Raw genomic sequence first — 18,041 nt, forward strand, 5'->3', positions numbered from 1 at the left:
GTTTCTCACGTCGATGTTTCTCTCTCTCCTCCTCTCTCTCTAACATCGATAAACATATCCTGGGGTGGGACTTTTTAAAGAAGATAGTGTGCCCTGGACATCCTTGTGCTTCCTGCAACTCAGAGCTCCGCTCCCGCAGCGGAGCTCAGGAAGTGAGCGGAGGTGTCTGAGCGAGGGAGGAGGGAGAGAACCGCTGAGTGGTTCCCAGACTGGGTTCCCTGGGGGGGGTGTCCAGGGCCAGGGATCAAGAGAAAGGACAGGCAACAGCCACCCCAGGGGCCCTGCTCCCCACCCCCTCCTGCCTCCAGAGCCTCTGCGGTTTTCCCACCTTTAAAGGAGCCTGCTGCTGAAGCAAGTCTTTGAAACCCGCTTTCAAGGCAGCTAGAGGACTCTGCTCTCCAGGCCCTCTGCTCAACCTGCAGCCAGGGACATCCCCCAACACCCGCACTTCCCACCACACCCTGCTGGGGCAGGCAGGGTGGGAGTCCCTGTCCAGTGGGGCTCCTCAGTTACCAGTCACTCTCCAGATGCCCCAACTCTGTGCCTGTATGAGGACCCGGCCCTGAGCAAGCCAGGCCCCGCGGCAGGTCAGGGCCGTACTCCCCAGTAGCGTGCGCTCCCCGAATGCATCAAGCCCCTCTTCTCTGTCGTTGTCAGCAAGCCTCCTCTCTGAGTCCAGCTGCCTCTTCACCTGTCTGTAAGGAGGAAGCCAGAGCCTCGGCCTTGGGGGCACCACCTCCAGCCTGTTCCCACAGCCCTGGTTGATTCTGCCACTCACTGGAGTTTGGAACTGGCTGTAGGTCCTTGAACTCCAAGGCAGTGCCCCTGAGCTCTCTCCTGGTGCCTTGTGTGACCTTGTGCCTGCCACCTGGTAGCCTGCACCTGGAGCTCATAAGGGTCCCTCCAGGCCTTTCCCAGCCCATTCATTTGTAAATCAAGATGGAAGGACCTGCTCCAACTGCACGAAGGTGCAGCAAACCCAGAAGCTGCAAGCTCCCTGTTCCGGGAAAACCCTCACAGCTGGCTGGTAGGTGGGCCTTTCGGGAAGGAAAACAGCGGGCGGGCTTCCTCGTGGTTCTACCGGAAAAGCCAGTCATCCTGGGAACCCTGCAAAGCCCCGTGACATCTTCAAGTCCCAAACTACCCGGTCAAGACGGGGACAGAGGAAGCGGGCTCTGAGGAACGTCCCTCACCGGAGGGACGGAGGCTCACCGGAGGCCACTGGAGAGTTCTAGTCGGGTGGTATGTGACAGAGCTCCCATCGTCCTTTCAAAACAAGTCGTGCGTTTTCACGGGCAGACGGGGACGCTGGGACACGACTATGGGAAGCTGTGCGGTGCCACAGATTGTGGAAGTGACGGAGGGGTCGCACTTCTCAGAACGCCGAACAGGACCGAGCCCCGTGGCTGCCTGTTCGTGTGAGGTGCTGAGCTCTCGGAGCAGGCCGTGCCCGGAATTCCCTGTGGCTGCTTTTCCAGACACAAAGCGAGGCTCCCAAAACGTGGCTATTCTGTTCCCATTGAGGCATCTGCTTGCAAAACTCCTTGACTTTTTTCTTTCCATGGACGTGCACTCTTTACAGAAGCGCAATAATCATTCACCTTTCCCTCCCTGTGGGAATGTAGAGAGGCCACTTTCGGGAAGACCTCCGGCTGCAGGCTTTGGGTCACGTTATTCTTCCACACCAACAGAGAACCAATGCATTTCTCCGTTATGAGACCCCACTGTGAGGTGCCTTTCATTTGACAGGATTCTTAAATGATCTTGAAACGGTCAACACCCCGCCCCCCTCGTTGCCTGTGCGACCCGACAGCCTCCTGCGTCTCTCTCCGCAAGCCGAACACGTTTCCCATGGGTTCCAGCCGGCACCCACGCAATTCTGAGACGGACAGGCGGCGACCAGCCTTGGGAACGGCCCCTGAGAAGAGTGGCCAGTCGGGGAACATCGGCGGCAGCCGGGGGGGCTGCACTCGGTTTTCCGGCTGAACCCACTGCCCCTCCACCCCAGGAGGCACCAGTGGACTCACCCTCCGAGCTGCAGGGAGTCAGCCCTGCCCCTAGACTCCATGGACGTAATGTCAAGAAAAGGGAAGAGACTTGAGAAGCCACCTGTTATGGATTGAACTGTGTCCCTCCCAAAGACATTGGTGTCCTCCCCCAGCACCTGTCAACGGGATGAAGGTGACCTATTCTGGAAATGGGGTTTCTGCCGATGACCAAGTGAAGAGGAGGGTGGGCCCCGAACCCGGCAGTGGGGGTCCTGGTGAAGGGCAATCTGGACACAGAGAACGATGCCCCCCGGGAGACGTCCTGTGACCTCAGGGCTAGAGGCCTGGGTGCTGGGCCTGCAGGCCGAGGAAGCAGACATCCTGGAAACTTCCAGAAGCGTGAGCACAGGTTCCCCATCTCAGCCTCAGAGGGAGCCAGTGCTGCTGACACCCTGACCTTGGCCTGTGAGAGAGTGAACGTTTGGGGTGAGAGCTGCCCAGTTTGCGGCACTGGGTTACTACAGTGCTGGGCAAGTCACACGCCATCCAAGCCTCCATGTCTGCACGTGGGCCGTGGAGTTCCGAGAGCCCCTGTAAGGGGGAAGTTAGGGTAAAAACGAGCTGCCTTAGAACGGGGCTCGCAGTCCACCATCTGCCCGAACCTCACTGCGCTGAAGAAGCGCAGGCTTTGCCTTGTGGCCCCCACGGCACTGCTCTCCACGCCCCTCTGCAGATGAAATCTCCCACTTGGGCCGCGGGCTGAGGGCCTGAGGCGCCGGCTTCGAGTCAGCCAGCAGGTTTCCTGCGGCCAGGAGGACGTGGCTCTGCCTCGGGAAGCTTTGCCGAGCCACTCGGAGCGGCAGGCCGTGCGGAGGTGGGAAGGTCGCTCCTCTCCCCGCCCCAGCAGAGCAACTTGACCGGTACCTGCGTCCTCTCTTGAGCGCCCTCTGGTGTCCTCCCGTGGTGCAGCCGCGGGCAGGGTGCCGAGGCGACAGGAAAGCTGGAGGGTCCTTGCCCCGTAAAGCAGGCGCCGGGTTTAGTATCTTCAGCTCTCCGAGGACAAGGGAGGAGGCAGTGCCAGCTCGGATTTTAGATTACGTCCTCGCGGCCTCCAGCACTTTCTAGCCTGACCTAGCTTTCCTAACGCTACCCACGCACCCACCCACCCATTTCAAGAAAGGAATGAGAATCTGACCCCCAGGTCCCAGGTCCCCAATGGAGAGAGGGGGCTCTTCTCTGAAGGTGTTTCTCAACTTTGGCACCGTGTGGGCCTGGTTGCTCTCTGCTGTGGGGACCGTCCTGTGCCTCGTCAGGTTCTTAACAGCACCCCTGCCCTCCACCCACCACATGCCAGTGATGCTCTGTCCCCAACTGTGAGGCCCGAGTAGGTTTCCCACCAGGATCGCATACTCCCCAGGGGGTAACGTCACCCCTGGGTTGAGAAAACGCCCCCCATGTTAATACATAATACCATAAGTATATTTCCCTCCGTGAAAATGGGGCCACTGCTCGCTGGGCTCTCCTTGATTTTTAGATACCACGGATCATCTATTTTTACATTTTTAGTTAATCTCGTGCTAACCTGTTCTGATGCCACTGGTCTAATGAACACAGAACACAATCGTCCAATCTGTGGGTGGAATATAAACCTCATAGATGTATATCAAAGACACACACATACATTTAATATACATGATTTATATTCAGAAATTCTGTGCAGGGCCTTCACCTTGTCCCAGAATACTCTTTCGTGTATTTTGTTACTAAATTCCCGAAAGCAGCCTGTAGGCGGGGTGCTGGGTTGCTCTGCTCATTTGCCTCCGCGGTTTGCGTTCAGAGGGGCTGCGCCGGCCCTGCCACCTGCAGGGAGGAGTCACTCGGTGCTGGAGCCTGTGGAAGCCTACTGCTGACCCTTCACCAGCTGCCTCCCTGGGCCTGGAAGATGGGGCGGTGACTCGTCGTCTTCCTCTGTGACTCAGACTGCCTTGTAGGGCCACCGACACTGTTGGGGTAAGTGGAGGTATTCGCAAGTCAGTGGGGTGAGAGCTGACACTGTGCCAGGCGTGGGGCTCAGCGGTGACACCATCACGACAGCCCCTGAGGGAGGAGTCAGCACCTCCAGGTCACAGCTGGGGACTGGCAGTGCGGGTGCAGGAGGCTGATCCACTCACCCAGGTCGCCCTGGCGGGGTTGGGGGTGGGGCAACAGGCCCCGCCCACGCACACACCTCCCTGCTCTGCCCCAGGCCCTGTCCCTAAAGCTCCTCCCACAGGAACGGGCAAAGCCCCGCCTCCCTGGCTAATAACCAGGTTTCCTCTGAAGAGCCTCAGTTTCCACATTTGCTTCTGTTCCTCAACATACCATGGAACTTTTTAAAACCGACAACAGGGTTTGCGCCTTTTCTCCGAAGCAGTTAGACTGATTATTAGGGTGAAACTCAGTGTGGGCGCCTGAATAGTCCCATTTCCCTGAGGGGTAAGTGCTACCCCCCAGCCACAACGGTGCGAATGGCAGAGCTGTGGGCCTGCAGGGGAGCCGCTCAGCCTCCGGCACCGGCCCCTCCCCAGCTGTGGCAGGGGTGGGGGCGCTGACTCCTCCCTCGGGGTGTCATGAGGATGAATAGGAAACTGAACCCATTTCATTTAAAATGCTTTGGTTGAAAAGAAGTGATTTTCCTGGAATGGCTTGCTGTCACAGAGTACCACCAATCAGGTGGCTTTGAACGACTAAAATTTACTGCCTCGGTGCTCCAGGGCTAGGAGTCTGGAGTTCAGGTGCAGGCATGGCCATGCTTCCAAGTCCCTACGGGAAGAAGCTTCCCGCCTCTTCCAGCACCCGGTGGCCCCGGCATCCCTGGCCATGGGCCACATCACCCCGGTCTCTGCCTCCATCTGCAAGGGTCCTTCCCTCTGCCAGTATTTGTGCCTTGTCATGGCTGTGTCCTGATAAGCACGCAGGCTGTCTAGCACTGAGGGTCCACCCTGCCCCAGCACGACCCCATCTTAACTGACCACACCTGCAGAGGCTGTTTCCGAGGGAGCTGGCATCCTGGGGCCTGGGGTCACAGCTTTCACCTGTCTTTCGGGGGGCACTCAGATCCAGCAGATGATGACTGCCTGGCCGGGCAGGGCTGTCTCCTCTGCCAAGAGGACACCAGTCACTCTGGACGGGGGCCCACCCTGGTGGCCTCACTTTGCCCTAGTTACCTCTTTAAATACTCCACCCCAAAACAGTCTTTTTTTGAGGTCCTGGGGCTGAGGGCCCCAACTCCAGAATTTGGGGAGGGACGCAACGCAGCCCTGAAGAGAGGTGATGTGGTCACTGTGAGGGTTAAGTAAGCTGAGGCCCTGGAGGCCTGGGCTGCTCCGTTTGATCAGAGGACGCAAACTCCCCTTCTCCACGTTCTCCCACGTTGAGGCGCTACGGGGAAAAGCCGCCTTTGGGAAGCTGGTGACCCTCAGGAAAACCGGGCTTCTCTTTCAGGCATTAATCCTCTTGAAACACCTGCCCCGCCACCCCACCCCGGAGCCGACGCCAGTGGTCACCACGAGCCCTCCGCCCTGGAGCCCAGCAGCGGAGCAGCTCGGCCGGCTCCCTGGAATCTGAGCTCTGCACTTAAGACCAAACTTCTTTTCAAAGGAGCAGGAGGCTCAAGCCCTGGGCCACCCCTAGTCCCTTCTCAGAAGCAGGGGTAGCATCGCAAGGCCACCCGAGTCCTCATAGGGGCTTGCAGAGGCTCCTGTGGGTTTGCACACGTCCTGACCCACTTCCCTGCCAGCCCAGTGCCAGAGACGAGGGCAGCAAGCCGGCAGGGCCCCCGCAGCAGGTCCCAGGGCTTGTGGGAGAGGTTTCCGCCCTTGGGTACAGCCTGATCCGAGAGGCCACTGTACAGCTATGTCCCCACCCTGTACCAAGAGGGAACCGCGTGTCCCAGAGCCCAGCGCTGCAGCGGTTCAGCCAAGAGTGAGTCCTTTTACTTCCTCATTACCAATTGGGGGCCTTCCCCCAAGGAAGTGGGGATTTCAGAGCCCACAACAGGAAGTGCTACAGTTACAAACAAGAGTCGTCATCTCCAGGGTGGCCTGTCACCTCAGGGGAGGAACAGTACCCTCCTGTCCCCACCCCGGCCTCAGGAGTGACTCTCCCTGGGTGACTTGGGTAGGCAGGCCGAACCTGGATGGGGGTCTGGGGACAGGGCAGGGAGCCTTCGTTCACGTCTGCAGGCCTTTATCAGGCAGGGCCGGCGAATGCTAACACTCCAGCCGGCTCTGCCGAGTTCTAATCCTGCTCCAAACGGGACGTTCACTTTGGAAGAAGAGACAGACAGACAGACAGACAGGCAGAGACGGGGCAGCGAGGAACACGCCAGCCCAGGAAACCCAGCTGGGAGGCCCACAGCTCTGTCCGGAGAGAAGGCCACTTGCGGCCCCGGCCGCTCGGGGAGAAGCCTGCCCAGCCCTTTGGCACCGGAGTCAACAGGCTGCAGGTGAGGCCCACCGTTCCATGATTTAGTTTAATTCTGACGTGGTCACGGGAGGAGGTAAGCCCAGCGTCTGTCTAGTCCGCTGTTCAGACTGAACTCCTAGTAACTTTTAACCCTTTCCTTCTCCCTGTGTGAGTCCCAGAGCTTCTGTTGCCCCCAAGTGCCCCCCCATTCCACCTTTTCCACCAGGACCTGTTCTCCAATGCCAGACGGTCCTCACGTGTCTCTTAGCGTTTACATGCAGGTCACGCGCCTTGGCCCCTGCAGCTTCAGGACGGCCGCCTTCTTGGGCCATTTTCCTGGGCAGCTTCAGACACCTGAGTCTGAGGGCTTCTCTCTCACCTTGCTGGGAGCGTGGCAGTGGAGGCTCCAACATTGTCCCCCGGGGAAGCTGTCGTCCTTACTGCCGTTATTCTGGAAACCCAATGGCGGGGGGTGGGGGGGGACCCAGAGACTGGACACTCTGAGTGCAAACGTTAGTCCGGCCTGCCGTGGCAGGAGGGAGGCTGAAGGACTGGGATCGGTCACCCTGCTTCACCCCCACTTCCACAGGGGCCCACGTGTCAGCCGTTCCTGAGCCGCAGCTCGCTCTTGGCTTCCCCCGCCGGCGGCTCACAATTCCACCTTCTTGGCTCTGTCATGTCCCTCGCCAAGCACACCTTGCTTTCCAGCTGCCAAGTGCCACGCCATCACCATCACCCTGTAGGTCTGTGTGTTCTCCAAACACCTCCCCTGTTGCTGGGGCTTCGGGAGGAACTGGAGGCTGCCCGCACACTCCGCATGCCCTCTCTGGACACAAGTGCCCCTGCTCTCGGCGGCCTGGCTTTGGCACGTCCCTCGTCCCGTCCTCATCATAACGACTCTCAAACAAGCAGACAAAACCAGAATGGAGGTTCCTTCCAGAGCCCGTTGCCATTTTGTAGGCTGTGCTTTGACACCTGAAGAGAAATTTCCTTCTCGACTTCTCCCCTTGGCTTGGAGTGTCTAACACAGCAGTGAAGGAAAGGAGAGAGGGAAGAGGTTCCGAAGCTCAAGTGTGTCCTCCCGTCCCTGGGAAACCGGAGCCTAACACCTGCCAGAGAGCCGGTGTGCGGGACGGACCTTGGGGCACACGCACTGCCCCCCGTGGCCGGGCTGGAACTGCTGTGAGAGTTTTCTCCACGTTTTCCAAGATGGGGAGGGAGTCCCTCTGGCCCGGGGAGGTGGGGTTTGAACTCGGAACAGAACAGAAGAGGGAAAAAGATGTTGTAAGCTTATTTTTCATTTCTAACTAGTCGTCATGTCCACGCCAGCACCTGCCCACTGAGTCCAAGACCCCGGGGAGTCAGCGGCGGTGCCGAGGGAACAGCCAACCACCTCCCAGCCGCTGGGACCTCGGACCTGTCACCACAGGGCACTCAGCGCCGGTCACGTGCCGCCTACTTCCCGGCTCTGCTCTCGGTCGGGCGTGGTAGACACCCCTGCGTGTGGCGGTTCACGTTCTAATTCATTAAAAACTTCAGTTGCTCAGCCACTGTAACAGCCATGCGTGGCCCCCCTGCTGAACGGCGCGGAGACATGGTGCTGCGTGCCCCGGCCCTGGGCAGACTCCCAGACGGAGCGGGCCCAGCGCCCTGTGCCCCCGCGAGCCGGCTGCCGCCTCTGCCCCGCACATCCCGGCCCGACTGACCGTGCAGTGACCGTGCGATGGGCCGGTCTCCCCCAGGCGACCGCACACCCCTGAGGGCGGGGACCTGGGTGGCGCGGCTGCCCGTGAGTCTGGGCACCCAGAGCGGAGCGGGCGGGGCCGTGGGCGTTCTCCCTCTGGGTTCCCAGGGCTCCCGGGCAGAGAGGACCCTCAGGGCACATGGGGAGGGCCGCCGTGTGCCCCACGTCCGCGGGCTAAGGCTGTCCTCTAGCACCAGACACAGGGAGCCGGGGTGCTGCGCGCCCCACACCCACCGAGCGCCCTCCCCTCTGCCCTGGCACATCTGCCTCCTGTGGCTTCGCCCCACGTCCCACTCCATGTCCCACCGTTGTCACGACCCGTCTTGTCCCCAGGAGGCGGGTCTGTCCATACGTCACCCGCCACCTCTGTCACACACACACACACACACACACGCGCACACACACACACACACACACACACGTGTGCTGGTTCTTTGGTCCTTTCCCCTCCCCCCGCCTCCTGGAACGGTGGTCTTCAAATCCTGGGCTGCTCGCCCTAGGAGCTGCCCAGCGGCACCGTCTGGGACGCAGAGAGAAAATGTTTGGACTTTTTAAAGAATCTCACCATTTAACATGGCCTCGTTCTGCTGCATGTGCTAACAAGTTAATAGGTCAGTGTAGTGATATCCGTGCATTTATAACTGGACACGCGCGTGTAGCTGCGCTCCAGCCTCCTGCCAGCGGTCAGGCGCCGCCCTGGAGCCCCTGTGGCCCCACTTCCCGGTGCTGCCGGCCCGCCTCCCCCTGCACCCTCTCGTCTACTCGGGCCCAGCTGATTAGGGGGATGGGCGCACAGCACCCACAAACCCCGAGGTCTCCATTCTGAGTTCCGATGTCCCCCCCCCAGAGGACACACTGCCCTTTGCTCCCCACTTCCCCAGGTGGCTTTCAGGGACTGGGGTGGTCTGCCCAGGGTGACAGCGAACTCCAGGAGCACCTTCCACGTGTGACACTGAAGACCCTGTTAGAACGGAAGGGCCAAGAGAAAACCGAGTTCAGTAGCATTTTATAAATAAGGCAACACAGTCAGGAAGGCCATGTGTCCTGCTTGGGGACTCGGTAGTGACAGCCTTGCCTGGTCGAGACCCACGGTGGGCCAGGGAGCTCTCCAAACTCGGGAAACCTCCCTGCTCCAGGTCCAGGGAGGCAGCCCCACTGCCACGGGCAGGGTTTCCGTGGGCCCTGGGCATCCCTGAGAGGTGCAGCCCGGGGGCCTGAAGGAAGCCAGCAGACCTAGGAGGCGGAGGAGGTGTCAGCTGCTAACTCGACAAGAGATGAGAGCCAAGGTCAAGGCCTCCTAATGGCAAAGCAGCCTATTGGTTTAGTGGGCTGTCTGCAGCGTCAGAAGTAGGGCCAGGGGAGACTGGGCTGTTTATTGCTCAGGAAGCCCCCTGCTTGAAAATGAGAGAAACCTCTAGCAGCAGCTGGAAACCCCTCCTTTAAAAATAATAAGTAGAATCTTCACCTAAGAAACCTGGCTCTGTGCCCCTTCACATTCCGCTGCGCCCCAAAAGCGGCCCAGCGGCAAGGAGGCAAATGGCCGGAACCTGTGGGCTTTAGAAGGGAGAAAGATGCCAATCAAATGTAAATGACGATCCCATTAAAAAATGATTTTCATTCAAACTCAACAATCCAAATTTCTCAGACTTTGCGATTAGCTCTGTGTCTTTTGCTCTTTTTTCTTTCTTTCTTTCTTTTTTAGCAGTTAATTTGTGATATTCTCCGATCATTTTAGGTGTGGGGTGAGATTTTTTTTTTTTTTTAAGTACTGACCAAAAAAATCTTGCTGCATTCAGCCTCCTGAGAATGTTGGGTCGAGTTTTTTGATCCCTGTGGCTCATTGATTTGCGGGCTGGTGCGGGGCGAGGAGTCCTTATTAGTGGCGTCTGTCTTCTCGGCTGCGATGTTTTTGTTATTGTTCCTCATTTGTTCGCTCTGACATCATGTCATTACAGAATGGTGCTGTTCAGGCCCTGCCTGGCTGTTCGTTAGCGTGTGTTTAATGAGCAGCTTAATTGAGCTGTCTAGGAGGCCACCTGTCGCCCTCGGACTTATTAACATACTAATGGGCTGACATTGTATTCTCCGACAGGCAACAGGGCTTACTGATTTGATGTCTGGACAGCAGGATTTTATGCTGGAGTGAGAGCGGGCATTGGGAAGGAGGTTTAAAAAACGCAGATTAACTCTTTGGTACCTCTGTGTTTACGGCTCTCCAGTGAGGGGGAAAAAAAAAAGTTCACCAGCGCTGGCCGGAAAGCTTGGCGTGGGGAGGAAGGCCAGCCCGCTCGCTGCCACCCCGGGGCGGGTGCCCGGGAAACTGCCCCGTCTCAGAGGAGCGGACTCCATTTCCATCCGTGTTGCTGTTGGGGCCGACTTCAAAGGGGAAATGGGACCAGGGGAAAGTTTGCGACTGGACTTGGCTGCGGCCGGGCCTGGGAAAAGCAGCCCCGCTCCACGGCCTGTGGCCCGGTTCTGCCCTTCAAGCCCGGCTAAGGCGGTGGGCGCAGTGAGGCTTGGAGGAAGGACGGGTCCCCCTGCCCTGGTCTGGGCTTCTGCTGTGTCTGGGGGTTGGGGTTCCCCCCTCGTGGGCGGAAGACAATTTCAGGGTGCGGTCCCTGTCCTTTCCTGTACCCACACACGGGGCACAGAGTCTTCCTCTCAGATCCCAGGGCCAGGGGCGCTGCCAGGAGCCAGCGGAGGGAGCCGGGTCGCCAGAGCAGCTCGGAGGCGGGTGGAAGGGGCCCGCTGGGGGCAGGGAGGGTCACCCTGGGGGGCTGTGGGTGGGGGCTGCTGCTGGGCCACAGCCTCAGGGGCAGCACAAGGCTGGGTCCGCCCAGAGAGCCAGAAAGCAGCCCAGATGTGGCTGACCAGAGGCAGCATTCCAGAGCATTCTGTGTTGAACCTGAAGCAGGCAGGTGGTCTTTGTGGGAAGTCACAAGAGGCTCCACCCTCCAGGTTCTGAGCTTGGGGCCAGAGGCCGCAGGGGTCCCAGGCCTTCTCCCTGTGGGTGCCCAGCCCAGGGGTGGGGACGGGCCGGGGGAGGGGAGGGGAGCAGAACCGAAATCCCCGTAGCACTGCTCTGAGTCCTTGCTGGTAATGCTGGCGACGATGGGACAGCCATGAGAGCCTTCACTTGCGCCTCCGAAGCCAGGCCTTTTATGAACACGACCCCATTCAGGTTTCCCAAGCCGGAGCCTCTGCAGGTGGTTCTTTATTGTCCCACGCGCCCCTGACCCCCACCCACTAGAAGCCACTAGCAACCTGGACCCAATTGGTGACCATCACAAAGGTCTCCAGACGTCACCCAACATCACCAGGGAAAAAGTCCCCCCAGTTCAGCAACACAGCCCCGGAGGCAGGGGCCTCGCCCGCAGCGTGCAGGTGGGCAGCGAACGAGAAGACTGTGGGGACCCCGGCCCCCCAGCCAGGGTGTGGGGCAAGCAGGATTCAGACCCACCCCCACAGGCCCTCCTGCCCTGCGCCTTCCCGTGTGCGGGGCTCCCCGGTGCTGACGAGGGCGGGTCTCGAGAGCAGAGCTGGGCCCGCGGTCTGCGTCCCCAGTGCGGACCATTGCTGAGCTGTGGGAGGTTGGGTGTTGTGCTACGGACTTTATACATCACCCCTTTACTCCCCTCGATATGCCTTTGAGGAGGGTGCTGTTATTATTCTCTTTTAAGAGATGGGAAACTGAGGCTCAGAGAAATTAAGAACTACAACACGTCACAGAGCTAGTAGGGGGAGCGAGTCTCACTTAGGTCTCTCTGGCTTCAAAATACATGTGTTTTCTCTTCTACAAATGTCGCTATAAACCCAGAATCCCAGCCAGCTGCAGCTAGAGACACCATCATCACAATCCATTCTCCTATCTGCTGAAAAGAAGGGGCTCTCCCTCCCTCTGCGTTCCTTGTGAACTGCGGTGCTGTTCCCACTAAGTCCCCAAGGGCACAGGTGACAGGTCATTGTCAGCGTGACAGAGCCTCAGGGTGCACACATATTTGGTCCGACGTTATTCTGGGTGTGTCTGAGGGAGTCTGTGGCTCGGAAGAACTCCCGCTGGTAGACAGAGTCGTGCAGACTGCTCTCTGGTATGGGGGGCGCATCCCACGTGCCGAAGTCTGAACAGCACGCAGGGCGGAACCTCCCCCAAGTCAGAGGGAATTCCCCCGGTCTGACGTCCTTTGAACTGGGACATTGCCTGTGTCCTGCTTTCGGACCCCTTGCTGACCCTCCTGCGTGTCCAGCCCGCCAGCCCACTCTGCGGGTCCCGAGACCCACCAGCCCCTGCAGTCCTAAGAGCAAATGCCTGTCCACAGGACCTGCAGCCAATGTCCAGCTGGTTCGGAAAACGCACTCTGGGGCCAGCGCTGCCCCACACCTGCTTGGTTGCCTGCCCTCCCGACAACTTCCTGCCCCGCATCGCAGTCTGGACGACGTCCTTCATGGTGACCTTCCCGTTCACCGATCCTCTCTTCAGCCACATGGTCTCAAGTCCATCCCACCTGCTGAGCTGGGTAAGTCTCAGTGTTAAGCGGCTTCATTGCCAGGATTTCTAAATTTTTTATAGGCATCTGTTCTTTTTGCATTTCTGCTTGGCCTACGTCCTTACTTTGTTCAGATCACCTTTTACCCCATTACTCTTTGGTTTAACTCTTACAAGACACGCAGCACGGGAACTCAAAAACCGTGTTCACGTGCATGGCAGGCTTCTCGCGTCCCCTGAAGTGACCTCGTTTCCTGGTGGCCGATTTTGTGGATTTCGTCGGCGCGAGTCTGTGCAGAGCTCGTTTGTTCTTGTTTCGTTTCGTTTCCGCGCAGCGGCTCTGCACAGACGCGGCACCCCCTTTCTGGGGCATTTGCTGTCTCTCTCCCCCCGGGGTCTTCGGTTCAGAACCACAGACCAAAGTGGGTCTCCGCCGTGTCCGTCCTCAGGAGATCGTGAGGTCACTGCAGTGGCAGCCACGGAGCCCCGGGGCAGAGTGGCCAGATCCCGGCCGCAAGGCTGCGTTCACTTTCCCTCAGCTGAACAGGCGAGTGTCTCCAGCCTCGGCGGCGGGGACGGAAGCACCTTCATCCTCTCTGCGGCAGAGCCGTGCCCACCCCGGGCTCCATGCCCTGAGCCCCTTCAGCCATTCGTGGCTTTGCCGCCGTGTGGCAAACAGGCTTGCTGCCTCCTCCACCTGCCTCCAGACCCGCCGCCCGGCAGGCCCGCAGCCGCCCTCACAGGGGCTCTGGTCCGTGGGGTGTCATCTCGTTTGGAGCACAGCAGTTTTTAAAGCCCCTCAGTGCTGGGCGTTGGTGCCAATGGAACACTCCGAGTCTTTGCCTCTTCACGGAGTTCGATATTCTCCGTGGCCCACGTCTCATCGCCATTCTGCAACATTTTACTAAAAATCTCCCTGCAGGGACCAGTTTCTGCTTGTTGTCTCGGCTTCACAAAGTGCTGTGATTAGGGGTCGGGGTGCTTAGTGGTCCGAAGTGTGGGCTCTGGCCGGCTGCCTGGGTCCAAACCCCAGATCTGCTACTGACCGGTGCTGGGGACTCGAGCCGGGCCATCGAAGGCCTTAAGCCCCATCTGCGAAACCCATCAGTGCCTCACCCACTCCTCGAGGCTGTGGGGAGGGTGAGATAATCTGTGTAGAAGCACTTCCCGCAGTCGGGACCGCCGTCGGCCCTCGGTAACATCTGCTCCATTTAGGGTGGTTACAACTGCCCGTTTGATCAAGCTGCCAACGTCAGAATTGCTGCTGGAAGGGCCCCAGTGGCCTACAGGTGCGGTTTTACCCCTCGGTTCCCAGGCCCTTTCGTGTCCCTCACCCGCCACCCCACAGCAAACCCGCGTCACGCTTTCCCCGTTTCGTGGCCGAGCACACCGGACCATGGGATGGTCGCGGGCTTTTGACAGCCTGCAGGTGCCTGAATGAGCAGCTAGGTACTCTGGGGCACCGCACCGTTGTGCCAAAGGAGATTAGGAAGCCGCCCGTGGAGACCCCTGGTTCCTCATGGACACGGGGTCCCAGCCACTGGGCATCTGCAAGTGGGGCGCTGGCTGCTGGTGGCCGTGGCGGCCAAGATGACCCAAGCGACTGGTCCCACACAAGGTCACCCCCACTCCCCAGGGTCCCGGCCCTGAATCCGCACGGTGGCATCTGCACTCTCCCTGCCCCCGGCTCCCGGCTGTGCTGGGCGAACGGGCAGGGTGACCAGCTTGTTCAAACGGGGGACACAGAGAGGGAAGACTGACCAGCAGCACTAACCCGAGTACACAGTGCCCACGAACACTCAGACACAGGTGTGACTGCTTTCGAGGGAAAACACACAAAATACGTATTTATTTAAAAATCATGTGTCATTCTACTCGACATGTTTCTGTTGCATAAACGCTATTATTTAAACAAAACCACACTAGGACTAGTTTACAAGGGTCATTAATAATCATTATTAGCAGGACTAATTAAGCTGATAATGTATGAGAGAAAATACGACAATGTTCTGATAACATTTCTTTCTGTTCTCGGATGGAGCCATGCATTTCAACTCTGTACTGGGTATTCAGATTTTGTAGGCTCTATTTAGACACACAAATGGAAGACTTTTAAATTTATTTTTAATGCCCACAGGAGGATATGTTTACTAATGAGAGAGAGAGGGAGGGAGAGAAACATCGATGTGAGAGAGAAACATCGATCGGTTGCCTCCCGTGTGCACCCCGACTGGTGATCAAATCCATGACCCAGGTACATGCCCTGACCAGGGATCGAACTTGCAACCTTTTGGTGTACGTCCGCCGACGCTCCAGCCAACCCGGCCAGGGCGCCGTGTGAGACTTCTCGAAGGAAAGGCAGACGCCGCAGGACTGATCGCCCGGTGCTGTTGGCTCTTGCAGAGCGGGGGCGGCTTTCTCTGTCCGCGGGATGTTTCCCCTGCCCCCTGCTCTCTCTGCCTGCAGCTTCCATGACGCCCCTCTTTCCCCGTGTGAAGCGATCGAACCCAGCAGCGATGGCTCGCTCTGACTCCCAGCCGTCCCCTTAGGAAGAAGCCCCATTAGCCTGGTGCCTGACATCCACGCAGGGACAGTCCTCTCAGTGCATCAGAAGGTGGCGTCCGCACACTGTTTTTCTGCGTCACCTCGGCTGGGCTGCCCACTCGCCTGGCCGAACACTAGCATAGATGTTGCTGTGCAGGCGGGTTGTAACCAAGATTGGCATTTAAATGACTGACTTCGAGTAAAGCGGAGAGCCCTCTAGGATGTGGGTGGGCTGCGTCCAATCAGGCGAAGGCCTTCAGAGTGAGGACCGAGGCTTCCCAACACGGGAGCCCTGCCCGGTACCCCGCCTGCTGGCCTGCCCCGTGGGTGTCAGCTCAAGTCTCAACACCAGGGCTTACAAGAGTCTCCAGCCTGCCAGCCACCGCTACAGACCTCAGACTTGCAGCCGCCAGACTCCCGTGAGCCCATTCCTAAGACGCTCCCCCCGCCCCCCACCCTGCCCTTCTATTTCTCCAGGGGACGGTGACGCAGCCACTGTCCCTGGCCAGTTTTCAGGTTTGCAGGAGTCAGTTCCCAGCTCTCCCCTCCCAATACCACGCCCATCCACTTCGACGCAGGCTGGCTGCCGTGGACCAGCAGGCCGCTGGATCTATAAATGCATCACTTTGGGGTCCGCGTCCAGTGCCCTGTGTTTCTGCACTCCGAAGCCCGTGGGGTGCCATGATGAGTCAGACCTCCCTTCCTCAGGGACGGTGGCGTTGGCCTTGGGGACCAGTGTGTTCTAATGAGGGTGGAGACTTTCTCCCCTCCGGACACAGCCACTGTGACGGGGCCTTGAAGCCTAGTGAACGTCTTCTGCCTCCTGCTTCTCCCGCCCAACACTATGCGCACAGGGTTCCCTGCGATAGATCCCTTTCTGCATCCCAGCGTCCTGCACAGATATTGCCCCCCCACTAGTGGGAGAGTGACCCGTCATCTTTTTAAACTAGCTCACAGCCCTCGGAATCTTTCTCGAGTTCACCCTGATTTACCTGCCCCCCCCTTCCAAGACTCCATCTTCCCACTCATCCTCCTGTGCAAACAGGTATCTCAGTCAGACTCTGAGCCTCAGTTTCCTCATCTGTGAAGTGGGAATCATAATCCCTGCCCCACAGAAGGGCTCTGGGGACGGAGCGAGACAGTGCTGGACACAGAGGCCACCGGATGGACAGGTGCACAAAACCCAGCACACGCAAAAAGCGAATCGAGCGTTGCTCCGGTGAGCCAGATGGCCGAGACGCTGCAGCCTTTGCCATTCAAGACAACTATTTCATCTGTATTGATTACAAAAATGCTATCTATTTATTTCTCTTTTTCAAACTACATGTGTAGTAACATGTGTTCAGGTACAGAAATTCCAAGCACAGGTTGACGGCTTAAGTGTGAAGTGGAGTCCAGACACAAGACCCCCCAGGTGGGGCTGAAATCACTGAGCACATTTTGAATCCCTCAGCGTTATTTTCTAAAAGGGATTCCTTTGACTGTGCTCGCCAGCAGCCAACTGAAGTGCTTTTTGGGATTTCAGGTAAGGCTTCCGTGCCTGAGCCCACGCTCCGCGGCCTCTCTCCCGAACCCCGTGGCCCCGCCGGGCTCCTCTTGGGGCTCCAAGCTTGTCCCCACCGCGGGGGAGGGGGAGCCCGGGCCACCCCCTTCCCTGTCCACTCAAACAGCCGCAGTCCTCGGAGCAAAGGAGGACATGTGCAGCCGGTGAAAGTGTCGTCCTAACCATGCAGAGAATGCATCGTTGTTAAACTCGGGACGTCCAAAAAATTCCAAACACCCTGTAATTTCTCATTTCTCACCATTCTCCTTAGAGCCTACCAAATCCCTCACTTTGAATCACAGGGTCTTTGAGAGAAACTCAGAAATAACCTTTTGTGCATGCATAGCTTATTAGCAACAGGAAAAAATGCTTTTCTCTCTGACCGCAAGCTTTTTGCCTCTGGAACATAAAAGAGACACAGAGTTAGAAGGCGCGGGAAAGGCAATCTCGGGGGTGAGGGTGAGGAGCGCAGGTCTGTCGTTCATGTGTCTGCGTGTCCAGGGAGCGCCGGGCGCTGACTGCGGCTGCGACAGAACACCCAAAGCTGCTGGCCTGCCGCCCCCGGACCCGGTGTCTAATTGCTGTAATGACAGAACTGCCCTTTGACAAGGCTCTCAGCCACCATCCTCAGAGGCCTTCCCACACAGGCTTTGAGGAAACTTTTCTAAACAAACACGGTGCCTCTTCCATGTTCTGCTGTTCGGGCAGAAGACACGTCTGCGCTGACCCCCACAGTCAGTCCCAGTCTTTGAGGCTCTTTCCTGCTGGAACCTCCAGGCAGCAGGGAGGTCGGCAAGGCCAAGTGTGAGCCGGAGGGGCGGTAACCCTGTCGGTGGGGCTGAGTGACCCTTGCCGCTGAGCTGAAGGACCAACACGCAGTCGCTGTTTTAATCACTGTGCCCTCTCTGGGGACCATTCACAGGGACACTGCACCAGCCGCCTCCTGGGGGCGCCCTGCTTCCTCCCAGGCTGCCAAGTTTCTGGGTTCTTTCCAACCTGCTCAATGAAGAGCAGCTGATGGCAACGGTTCTGAAGGTCCAGTGCGTCACTGGGGCATCTCTTCTTCTCCTCCCGGGCCCTTGCCCCGTTCTTTCTTCTCGGGGACTCATTTAAATGGTAAAAGACACGTAACGGCAAGTTTACCATTGGCGTCCTTTTCAAGGACACAGTCTAGCATCATTCACTCGTTCCCACGGCTGCGCGGCCACCACTGCCGTCCACCTCCAGAACGCTCCGTCTTCCCCAGCCGAGACTGCCCCTCAAACGCTGACTCCGCGCCCCTGCCCCCGGCCA

At 58.5% G+C, this 18,041-nt stretch overlaps 1 long non-coding RNA gene across 2 annotated transcripts in view; it reads left to right on the forward strand.

Annotated features, from left to right (window-relative positions):
- The first annotated feature begins 6,107 nt into the window (after positions 1 to 6,107).
- Positions 6,108 to 18,041, forward strand: part of LOC119035766 (uncharacterized) — a 35,750-nt gene continuing 23,816 nt past the window's right edge. For both annotated transcript variants that reach the window (XR_008390144.1, XR_008390145.1), the window contains exons 1-2: positions 6,108 to 6,474; positions 12,495 to 12,692. This is a non-coding gene — a long non-coding RNA (uncharacterized LOC119035766). The remainder of the gene's footprint in view (positions 6,475 to 12,494; positions 12,693 to 18,041) is intronic.

The sequence above is a fragment of the Artibeus jamaicensis genome, unplaced genomic scaffold (genome assembly GCF_021234435.1).
Source record: "Artibeus jamaicensis isolate MK-2021 breed Jamaican fruit bat unplaced genomic scaffold, CSHL_Jam_final scaffold_474, whole genome shotgun sequence".
NCBI lineage: Eukaryota > Metazoa > Chordata > Mammalia > Chiroptera > Phyllostomidae > Artibeus > Artibeus jamaicensis.